We start from the raw sequence: 10607 nt of genomic DNA, 5'->3' as shown, positions 1-10607 counted from the left end.
AGTCAAAAAAACTACTGTATATATGTGCATGCCAGTTTCTGAGAGAAAGATTGAAAAAACTGATGAATCAATATTTTTCCTTCCCCCGATGCACATGCTCTTAGGATAGCACCCACTACCCAGCTTAATTCTTCTTCGCTGCAACATTTGAAAAATCCCCTTAGATTCATTTTTGTATTGAATATTTATATTTAATTGCATAAATAAAAATAGTAGAAATGAAGTTAATTCTTTGTACCCTTCTCGTAACCGCCGTCCTCTAATTATGAATTTGAGTAACGGGTTTTACATGTTGTATGTTGTTAAAATTAACATAACTAGGGAGTACATAATAATAAAATTCAAATAACTCGAACCAATAATCACAATAATCTAACGAGATAACGAGAAAACTTAAATCACAAAATGGTTTAGTTTCAAATTGATGATACGAGAGATTCTTACAATTATTTCATAGGGTTTTAATCTTGCAAGATTTTAACGAAATATTGTTTTGTGGGTTATTTATTTCATATATTACAGTTTTATTGTTAAAATGTCTGAAATCAACTTATATGCCTTTTGGTTAAATGATGAACTTTGTGATTGGAAGATATATTATTTTTATATTTCAAAATTATATCAATGAAATTATTTCATTCTTTTAAAAAAACAATAGTGAAAAAATATCTACCAAATTGTATTCGGTTTTAAACCGAAACCGAACTAATTAATTCGGCTATCACCGAAACCCGAATTTTAAAACCGAAATTAATAAAAGGATGCCAGAAAATAAAAAAGAAGAAAAAGAAGAAAAAGAGACACTAGATGAAAATAAGGAAGATGCAACTGAGGTCAGGGGAGAAGGAAATTAACAGAACAACGGTAGCAGGGGGGAAGCAGCAGCATAACAGGAAGGGAGTAGAAAGAAAGAGCGGCCGAACGTCAATTATGCAACCCTCGTTCTATTAAATTATTTATACATCTGCATTTTGATTAACTTCGACCTTTCCCATTTTTTATATATATTTTAGAAATATTTATTATATATTATAAAACTTCGGTTATTAATCCGGTTATTCGGTTAACCGCGGTTAATAACCAAATAACCGAATAATTGAAATATACAAATTTCTCTACCGAAAACCGAACCGAAATATAAAATTTGATTAACCGAATCAAAATTATTTCGGTTATTCGGTCCGGTTTTCGGTTAGCCGCACCGAATGCACACCCCTAGCAGGGGTTGGGTTAGTAAGGGTTGGATTGGAATCGGACAACCCTTGTTTGGGACGATGACATAGGAGAGGGTTGCGATTTGGAAGGGTCGACGGAGGAGTTCCGCGCAGTCAAAAAATGTTGAATTTACGACACCCCAAATCGGTGTTGGAAGTAATAATTATTGTAGTTAATTAATTACATGTGGTATACCGAGACCCATCCCTTACTTAATTATCAAGATAGTAGGACCCACCTATTTCTTGAGTACTAATATTAAAAAGTACTCGTATAATGTATAGTATTTAAAATTTACAAATCAAAAAAATTGTAATAATAGTTATCAGTACGACATGTAATTTATATTATCAAAATTTTATTTTAATAATTCAAAGTTAACGCAAATTTCAATTTTTAATATTAAAATTCAAAAAAATCTATTAAATTTTTTAAGGTAAAAAGTTAAAAAATGTAGTACACAAGATATATAAATTATGTAATAATTGAACTCTCCTTTAATTCTTCTTCCTAACCCTTAGATCCAAATAAGACAGGGTTGAGTTTAACCCAACTCATCACAACCCAACATAATCTAATCTAACCAAGCTCAACCTATCCCCTCCCTTCTCAACTCTTAATCCAAATAAAGCTTAAGAGCAAGTCCAACATTGTTCTAGTTGATTCCTTATAAATATTATAAAATATTAACTCTTAGTAAGTTAAGACATAATTTTGAATTTCAACTCCAACAATGATTCTTATTTTCCTTCCTTATTGTTATTATATTAATAAATTTGAAAATATATGGACAAAAAGTGGAACAAAAAGAGAGAAAAAGGTAAAAAGAAGAGAGAAAAATGAATTTTTTAATTGCTAAAAATGTTACAAAGGGAGCACCAGATGTTCCTTAAAGATATGGATAAAAAGTGGAACAAAAAGAGAGAAAAAATAAAAAGAAGATAGAAAAATGAATTTTTTAATTGCTAAAAATGTTACAAAGGGAGCACTAGATGTTCCTTAAAGATAAAGAATGATGCTCATGACTTAGTGATTTAAGGAAGACCAACTCCAACAGCTTAGCTATTTGGAGTATTAAAGTCTAATATAAGGAATATGAAAAAAAACAACTCCAACGGTATCCCATGATTCCTTAAATCACTATGATCTTATTCAAATTCCTTATCCTTAACTAACATCTCTCCTCTTATAACTTTTATTTTATAATATATATTTGAAATAAATACTTTCTCTTTCTTCACTTTATGTAATAATGTTACTTTTTAATGATAAAATATTGTTTAAGAAATAAATATAGGGAATGTTGTTGGAGTTGTGAATAAGCATTGATGTTTTAAGTTATTAAAATCCAATATTTAATATTAAATTTAGAGAATTGACTAAAAAATTGTTGGAGATGCTCTAAAACACTGTTGAAGTGCCATTTCTGTCAAAATTCTTATAATTAAACTTAAAAAGCTCATATAAGGAAAATTTTGGACTTGCTCTAAGAGCATCTCCAAGGATAACCACCTGTTAGCAATATGTCTACGTGTAATAATACTCCAAAGGAGACACCTGTTAGGTAAAATTTTAGATGCCCAGAAATAAACACAGGCCATCATCTATATTAAGGTCATGTCATTTCCCTCTAAATTAATTCACCAACTGCTTATTTTCCGGCTATTGTATACCTTCCCACCACAAGAGTTGGGTTTATTATCAAAAAGTTGTAAAAAAAATTCACTATTAAACAAATTTATTAATTACTTATATAATAATTTTACTGTACATTTTTATTTAAAAAATTATTAACAAATTACTTGAAAAAAAGAATTAGTTAAATGTTTTATAATATATAAAAGTAATATTTGTTAATTAATTTCTATCATGATTTAAATATTTTAACATCATTAAATATGTTATATACATACATACATATATATATATATTATTTCCACTTATATCAAGTAAAAAATAATTAATTTTTATTAATAATTTCTTACCAACCCTTTTTGCTAAAAGATTACTCTATAATTGTTGAAATTTAAAAATAACAATAAAAACTCGTTTTTAAATATAACTAATTATTATAGCTAATATCACTGAAATACAATTTTTACAGTTTCACCAAATTTTACATAATATATATTTTCTACTAATATAGCTAACGAATATAGCTACTCCCTTTGAATATGCTCTAAAACACCTTAAATTTTACCATTTCTCTATCTTATTTTTTTCTCCTCTTCTCCCGTCTCATGGTTCTCTCGTTTCATAACATGAGTAATGGGATTTTTAAAATCAATGGATTATTTTAAGAATTAATTGGAGATTAAATAAAAAAGCTTCAAAATATTGCCAACGTTTTTGTATTGGACTTTATCAGCTATACAATTTATAAGGAGTAGCCTAATCTAATTCTTTCACGTTAGCTGGCTGTAATAAAATTGAGGATTCATTTAGTAAAAAAAAAAAAAAATTTTGAGGATTCAGAACTATGTATCGGGAAAAAAAATTGTACAGATCAAGTGACTGGGGAAACATATGATAGATAATAAGCTAAATTCTTCAAGGATATCCCCTGGTGAATAATATTCAATTTGTCATCTAAATGAAATTGTACTAGAAATTATTTTGTAATTATTACATATGCTATTACGAGATTTATATATAACAAAATTCTATTTTTATATAAAAAAATCAACACATTGTGCAAAATATAGGGAAGAGAAAATTTTCTAGTCTAACTATTTGAAAGTAAGTTTTTAGACAAAAAATAAAATTTTCAACTATATTAGAGGTTTTGTCAACTACAATTTCATAATATATTTATAAAATTTTCATTTTTTTCTAAATAAAAAATTAAATATTTAACTTTTATTCAGAAAAATAAAATAAATTAAGTTATGAAACTATATTTAATACAAATCTTAAAATGTGTGTCGATCACTCTCTTTCAAATATAAATAATCTAGGGTGACTGAACAAGTGTATTTAATGTTTAACTTTTTAAAATAATGGTCCCGTACCAAAAATTTAATCTCCAAAAAAGATAAGATTTTGTTTTAACTCATATAGTTGAACTTCAATTAAATAATAATCGTAAAAATAATTATTTCGTTAAAATAATATATCTTTTCGGTCCAACATAATGTACACGATGTATTTTTACTCCCGATAAAATAATAAACTCGTTAAAACCCTATTACTAAATAATAAACTCGTTAAAACCCTATTACTGTAAAGAGGTTTAACTATACGAAAAAATTACTCCATCTATTTCAATATAACTGTCCACTTTTATAAAAATTACACATATTAAAAAATTCTGGTTAAATATCAAATAGGTCACTTACTGAGTCCAAATATAAGTCACTGATTACAAAACTGACTCAATTTGAAAATTTGTATAAAAAATATTACTCTATCATTAGTCAAAATTTTTAAAAGTATTATATATTGAGTTTCGCACATTTTTTATAAATGATATTACATCCAAATGAAAGATTCTGAGTTGTAGTATTTTAGATAATATATTTAAATTTTTAAAAATTTATCTACTATTTATTTTTATTTAAATCAAATAAAATAATCAAAAAATTAAAAATAAATGGTTGATAAAATTTTAAAAATCTAACAATATTATCTAAAATAGTAGAACTCGGAACCTTTAATTTGGATGTAATATATCATTAAAAAAAATGTGAAACTCAATATATAATACTTTTAAGAAATTCGATTAACGACATAGTAATAATTTTGATACAAATTCTTAAATAAATGACTCATTTGAGTCAGTTTTACAATTAATAACTCACTTGATATATTTGGACGTAATAAATGACCTACTTAATATTTAACCCTAAAAAATCCTAAACATTGTTAAAAAAGTTATACTTAGTTATCATATTTATTGCATTGACTACATTAATTATACTAACCATTATTTATAATAGAGAGTTAATCTTGGAAATAAAAATTAGTGATGCAATAATTTTGTTTGGTGTAGAATTCTTCTTGAAAATATAAATTAAATTTTATAATTTGAATAGTGAGATTGAAATTGTAAGTGGACAATTATTTTAAAACAAATTTTTTCTTCAAAAGTAGACAATTATATTAAAACGAAGAGAGTAATTTACCAAATTTTTTGTTTAGGTAATTAAAACAACTTACTTCATCGGTTAAAACAGCTAATTAAATCCATTATCGCTAACAACTAACCGATGAATTAAAATAGCTAATTAAATCCATAGCTAACCGATTAATTAAAATAACTAATTAAATCCATTATCGTTCACGGTCACGGCTAACCGGAATTGCCAAATAGTACCGAAGATTCTATTTAAATCTAAAACTTTTCGATCCGGAAAAAGCAAATTTATACGTACTACAATATTTTACTTTGGTGCAGCTATGTCGGAGACTGTGACCCCCATTCTACCTAGTCACTCAAATCCGCTCATGCACATTGTACCTACTGCTACTGCCTACTACCTACCCCAATCAATCAAAGTCATATTATCCAAACTACTCATGCTATCCTACTAACTAACCCTTTGTCCCAGACTGCTGAATCCATGTATACCCGTAATACTCAACACACGCCAAATTACCAGAACAGAGAGATGGATGATTTTGTTTTACTTTGTATTTTTCTTCTTTTACCACCGCAATGAAAACTAACAAAATTTCACATCCATGATTTAATACGATGCAGTCAATTAACTCTTCAATAAAATGACAACTTCTGGAATTATACTACAAAACTAAAGTGCCCTACAAGGCTACAACTCCATCTGTGAAACACAACAACAATAACAATTTACCTAACTACATGCATCATCTGTCAATAAACAAACTAAACTTCAAACTATCATCAAAAACAATTAAACTTAAAACTAAATCCCTATAAAATTGTTTCACTGTAGAAAACAAACACTCTCAATCCCTGGGATTGATCCATGGGTCAACTACTGATAAAACATGGTATTCTCTAATCACAAACTTTAGATACGAACAAAACCATATACATTAACCATGTTTGGTGATAACAGGATTTGCTAACAAAAGTTTGTGACCAGAGAATCCAGGTTTTTTCAGAGATGGGTGCTGGGAGTGGAGGCTGCGCCCATGGGGAGTTTGTTAGACAACATGAGGGTCTATTTATACCCACAAAAGAGCTGCAAGATGTACAAAAATTAGGGTTACAATTACAATACATGGGCGATGGGCATGTTAATTAGTAAGCCCATTTAAAGTTTATAATAGTAAATTTACTGTATGTTTCATATCTTGTACTACAAAGTTAAGAATTATCCATCCAAAAGTTATTAACTTAACCCATAAGAAAAAATTCAACTGGACTTGAATAGTTGGCCTACTTATAATCCTCACCTAGGCCCTAGCTAGCCCGTTGTTAAATATTTGGTTTGATTGAGGTGACACTGTAGCCTGCAGGTCTCTTTTAGTTCAGAAATATCATAAATATGTCTAAATTAAAATTAATAGTACTTGATTGTATTTTTAATACTCCCTCCGGCCCAATATACGTTTCCTCTTTTGACTTTCGGTATTGTTCACTTACCGTGATTGAGTACTAATTTACGTCTAATCTATAATATCAAACATAGTCATGAGTGATCTCGTTGTATTCGTATTTATCAGTACTTTAATACAGTGAAATTTTTATATTTAATATTAATACGAATTTAAAGATATTAACGATTAAAAGTGTGCATCGACAAACGTGTCTAACACAAAGAGAAAACGTTTTTAGGGACGGAGAGATTATTTGTTAAATATTATTTTTTGTTTTGGGTCATAAATCGAAATTAAAGGTCAGGGCTCCAAATTCTACAAAATCCTAGTATTCTCCACATCCCTCGAGTAGGCGTCTAAAAGTTTTTTCTGGAGTTTTCATCAATTTTTATCGTTCAAGAGCCTCTATTCTTTTTTTTTTTCTTAATTAAGTTTTTTTTCCTTTCTATAATCTTTTAATTTATTTGAGTTTTGTTTTATTCTCTTCTAAATTTGTGAGAATTTAATTTATTTTAGTGTGTTTTGATATTTTCATGTCCGGAATTATATTTTCCTGATTTTCATTCATTTATAAATGTTATTATTGATTGCTCAAAACAATGACAACAAGTAAATCTTCAAAAAATCGATTGCTTGATTCTAAGAAGTAAAGATTTAACATCGATATTTTTTGTTCAGTTTCAATATATTTATAAATGCAGTATAATTTTTCATTATTTAATTTATTCGCCAATTTTTAAAATAAACAGAAGTTAGGACTAAAACAAATCCTGATGATTCTTTAAACCGCGACTGGGAGCTTAATGTGATTAGGGAGTATGCCATATTAATTTAGTCTAACTTAAAAATCGAAAATCGTGGGATGCACGGTTGTTTTAAATAATTATTTTTTTATTATTTTTATTTTAATATTGTATTAATCGTTGTTGTTAAAACATGAAATAATATATTGTTTTATTTAGCCCGGTGTCATAATATCGACTAACAAATAATCTTTTAGTTTAAAGTTTTTTAACTCAGTAGTATAACTGTTTTGAGAGTGTAGTATTTATTATTCTATTTTAACTCGAACTTTGTATCTACCCAAACATTGTCTCATACCCGCTTACTGTATCCGGTTATATATAACTTTATTTCGGGGTTTCATAATTTTAATGATAATATTATATAAGATACCATAAATTACTTTTGTAAACACTTTTAAATAAGGTTAATTTGGTAAAATTATCGTATACCAGAAAATATGTACCGTTTTAAATTTGTCAATATTTTATCTATTATAATACTTTTATAATTTGATAAATGTTTTGGTAGAGAAAATTAAAGAAGATAATGTGTTTTAGTTAAAAAAAGGTAAATAATTATTAGTAGTTGTAACAATATCAACAAAATGATCTAGAACAAAAATTAAAATAAAAATTTGAATATTTCATTTAAAATTAAGAAAGCGTAATTATATTAAAATAATAAATTAAGACTATGTGGTATCGACTGAGCGGCCAGATATAATTGAGGGAATTGAATTAATGAAAGATAAATATTAAACATTACTACCTCCATGGCTCCATCCCAACCATTTCTATAAAAATGGTTTGGACAGAGAGGACAAAAAATTTATTAAAATAATATTAGTTTTGGTAAAGTAGTGGAATGAGAGAGAAATAAAAATTGTAATTTATTGAGAAAATGTATAAATTTGGGTAAAATGGTGGGACCAATCAATATTTAATGAATAAAGTGAGTGTAGTGGAAGAAAGTAGTAGATGTGGTTGCTTTTTATATTATTAAATTTTTACTATTTTTGGTAATTTTAAAATGTATAGAATTGAATGAAACATCCAGAAAAGGAAAGTGTATAATAAATGAATGTGACGAAGTATATCTTAAGCAAACACGTCTTAAAAAAAGGAGATGGCTTGGGAAACACGGTTGGGAGTATTGGGTCGTTGGGTGGTGAAGCCGGTGATAATATATTCTAAATTAAAAAATAAAAAATTATTTTACAAAATTTTATTAGTAAGGATAATAAAGTAAAATCACAATGTATCAGAAAACAGGTATTATACCAAAACTTTCAATTTTTCGTCTTTTATATAATAGTAATAGATATATTATTATTTTTCCTAACTTATAAAACTTTTTCTATAACCTAAATGAATAATATTTATATTTATTTTGTACTAATATATTATATTCTAACACATGTTGTAATTGGTTGTTTTGGTTACTTCTAAAGTATCGATTAATTATAACAAGTTTGACCTGCTACTCATTTCTCTTTTTGGTTGATTGATGAATCATGAAGTTACTTTTTGGTTGGTTTAATTTATCTGTTTTCATAAATATTAACAGTTTAAAATAATGTCATCACGAAGAATAATATATTTTGTTTTATTGATTCATATATCTTAGATACCGGAGTGAAATTGATTTCGTTTGTAACATATGCAACTAAAATCAACTCAAGCAATAATGCAAAAAATGCAACGGAATAAAATCGAAAATTAACATTCAGAAAAATAAATAATAAAGTTATATTATGAGTTGTAAAGTTGCATAATGTATTTTTCAAAATAAAACTTAAAAATAACGCATTTTTAATTAACTTTTAAAACTACCGTTTTCTGGAAAAAAGATATTTAAAAAGGTATTTAAAAAAACCCTCAAATTTATCAATTTTTTATCATAGGGAACCCACAGCCGCTACCCTTCGGGTGCGCACCAGGTAAATTCCACGTGCTCACGCAATAGCCACTACCCCATAGATGACCTATCGCAATGGTTTAATCATGTGTGTTACAAAATTATGTTACCTTATATATTCTTACCTTAGCCTACCGCAATATTTTTGATGTTACCATAACCTTTATAACATGTTACTATAGGTTTAAAGTATTACATACAGGTAACATGTGAAAACTTATGTTACAATATGGTGGTGATAGAGAGTAAATAAATCCTGATTACGTAATTAATATTACATTAATTATACGTGAATTAGGCTATAAGGCCCAATAAGAAGACGTATGACATTCAGACCAAAAAGGTTAACACATTGATCAGGCCTGATGGACCAGATCAGGCCTGATGGAACGAAGAAAGCCCAAAACCCTGAATATCAATTAATTTCGTAATTAGTTAATAATGGGAGAAAAACAGCTATTAAGATGAGTCCTGGTGAGGATATAAATCCTTGTAGATTGGCCTCCAAGGAACCTCATGGGATAAGAAATCAACTTCTTACTTCCTAGGACTCCAAAGTCCATTCTAATTCCAAGACTTGTCCACCAAGTCTCCTAACCCAAGTCCAATTCAAGGACTCCCAACATCTATATAAGGGGCCTCACCATAAATCAGAACTACGTTTTTTGACTTGATCCTTGGCAATCAGCAAGGTACGTAGGCATCTTGTTAAGGCAGATTGAGTCACGAAACACAAGAGCAGTCAAACCGAGCATTGAAACTCACATTCCTTAGTAATAAATACAGCAATTATATACCTTAGTTTTTAATCCATAACATTTGGCGCCGTCTGTGGGAAAGGCACAACAACAACCATGGCGAGAACACGAAGAACAATTAGAGCTCTTGAGGAAGGAACACTATCGGGGACAACCCAAGTGATTTCGTCATCCGTGGAGGTACCTCCTCATTCAACTTATGCAGTCACCCAAGGAGAAGCCCAGATAGGGGTAACTGAACCTCAGCCACAAGGGACGATGGCCTCGGCTGTTCAAGGTACGAATCCCCAAGTTCAACAACTACATGCACCTGTGAATTCTCGACCCATCGGGTACGAGTATTCAACTGTTGTGACTACTAACCCCCCTTATGGGATGCCCCTCTACCCCGAGGTTGGAGGAAGTGGA

The sequence above is a fragment of the Apium graveolens genome, chromosome 7, assembly GCF_009905375.1.
Source record: "Apium graveolens cultivar Ventura chromosome 7, ASM990537v1, whole genome shotgun sequence".
Taxonomy (NCBI): Eukaryota; Viridiplantae; Streptophyta; class Magnoliopsida; order Apiales; family Apiaceae; genus Apium; species Apium graveolens.
Note: the sequence above shows the minus strand (reverse complement) of the source record.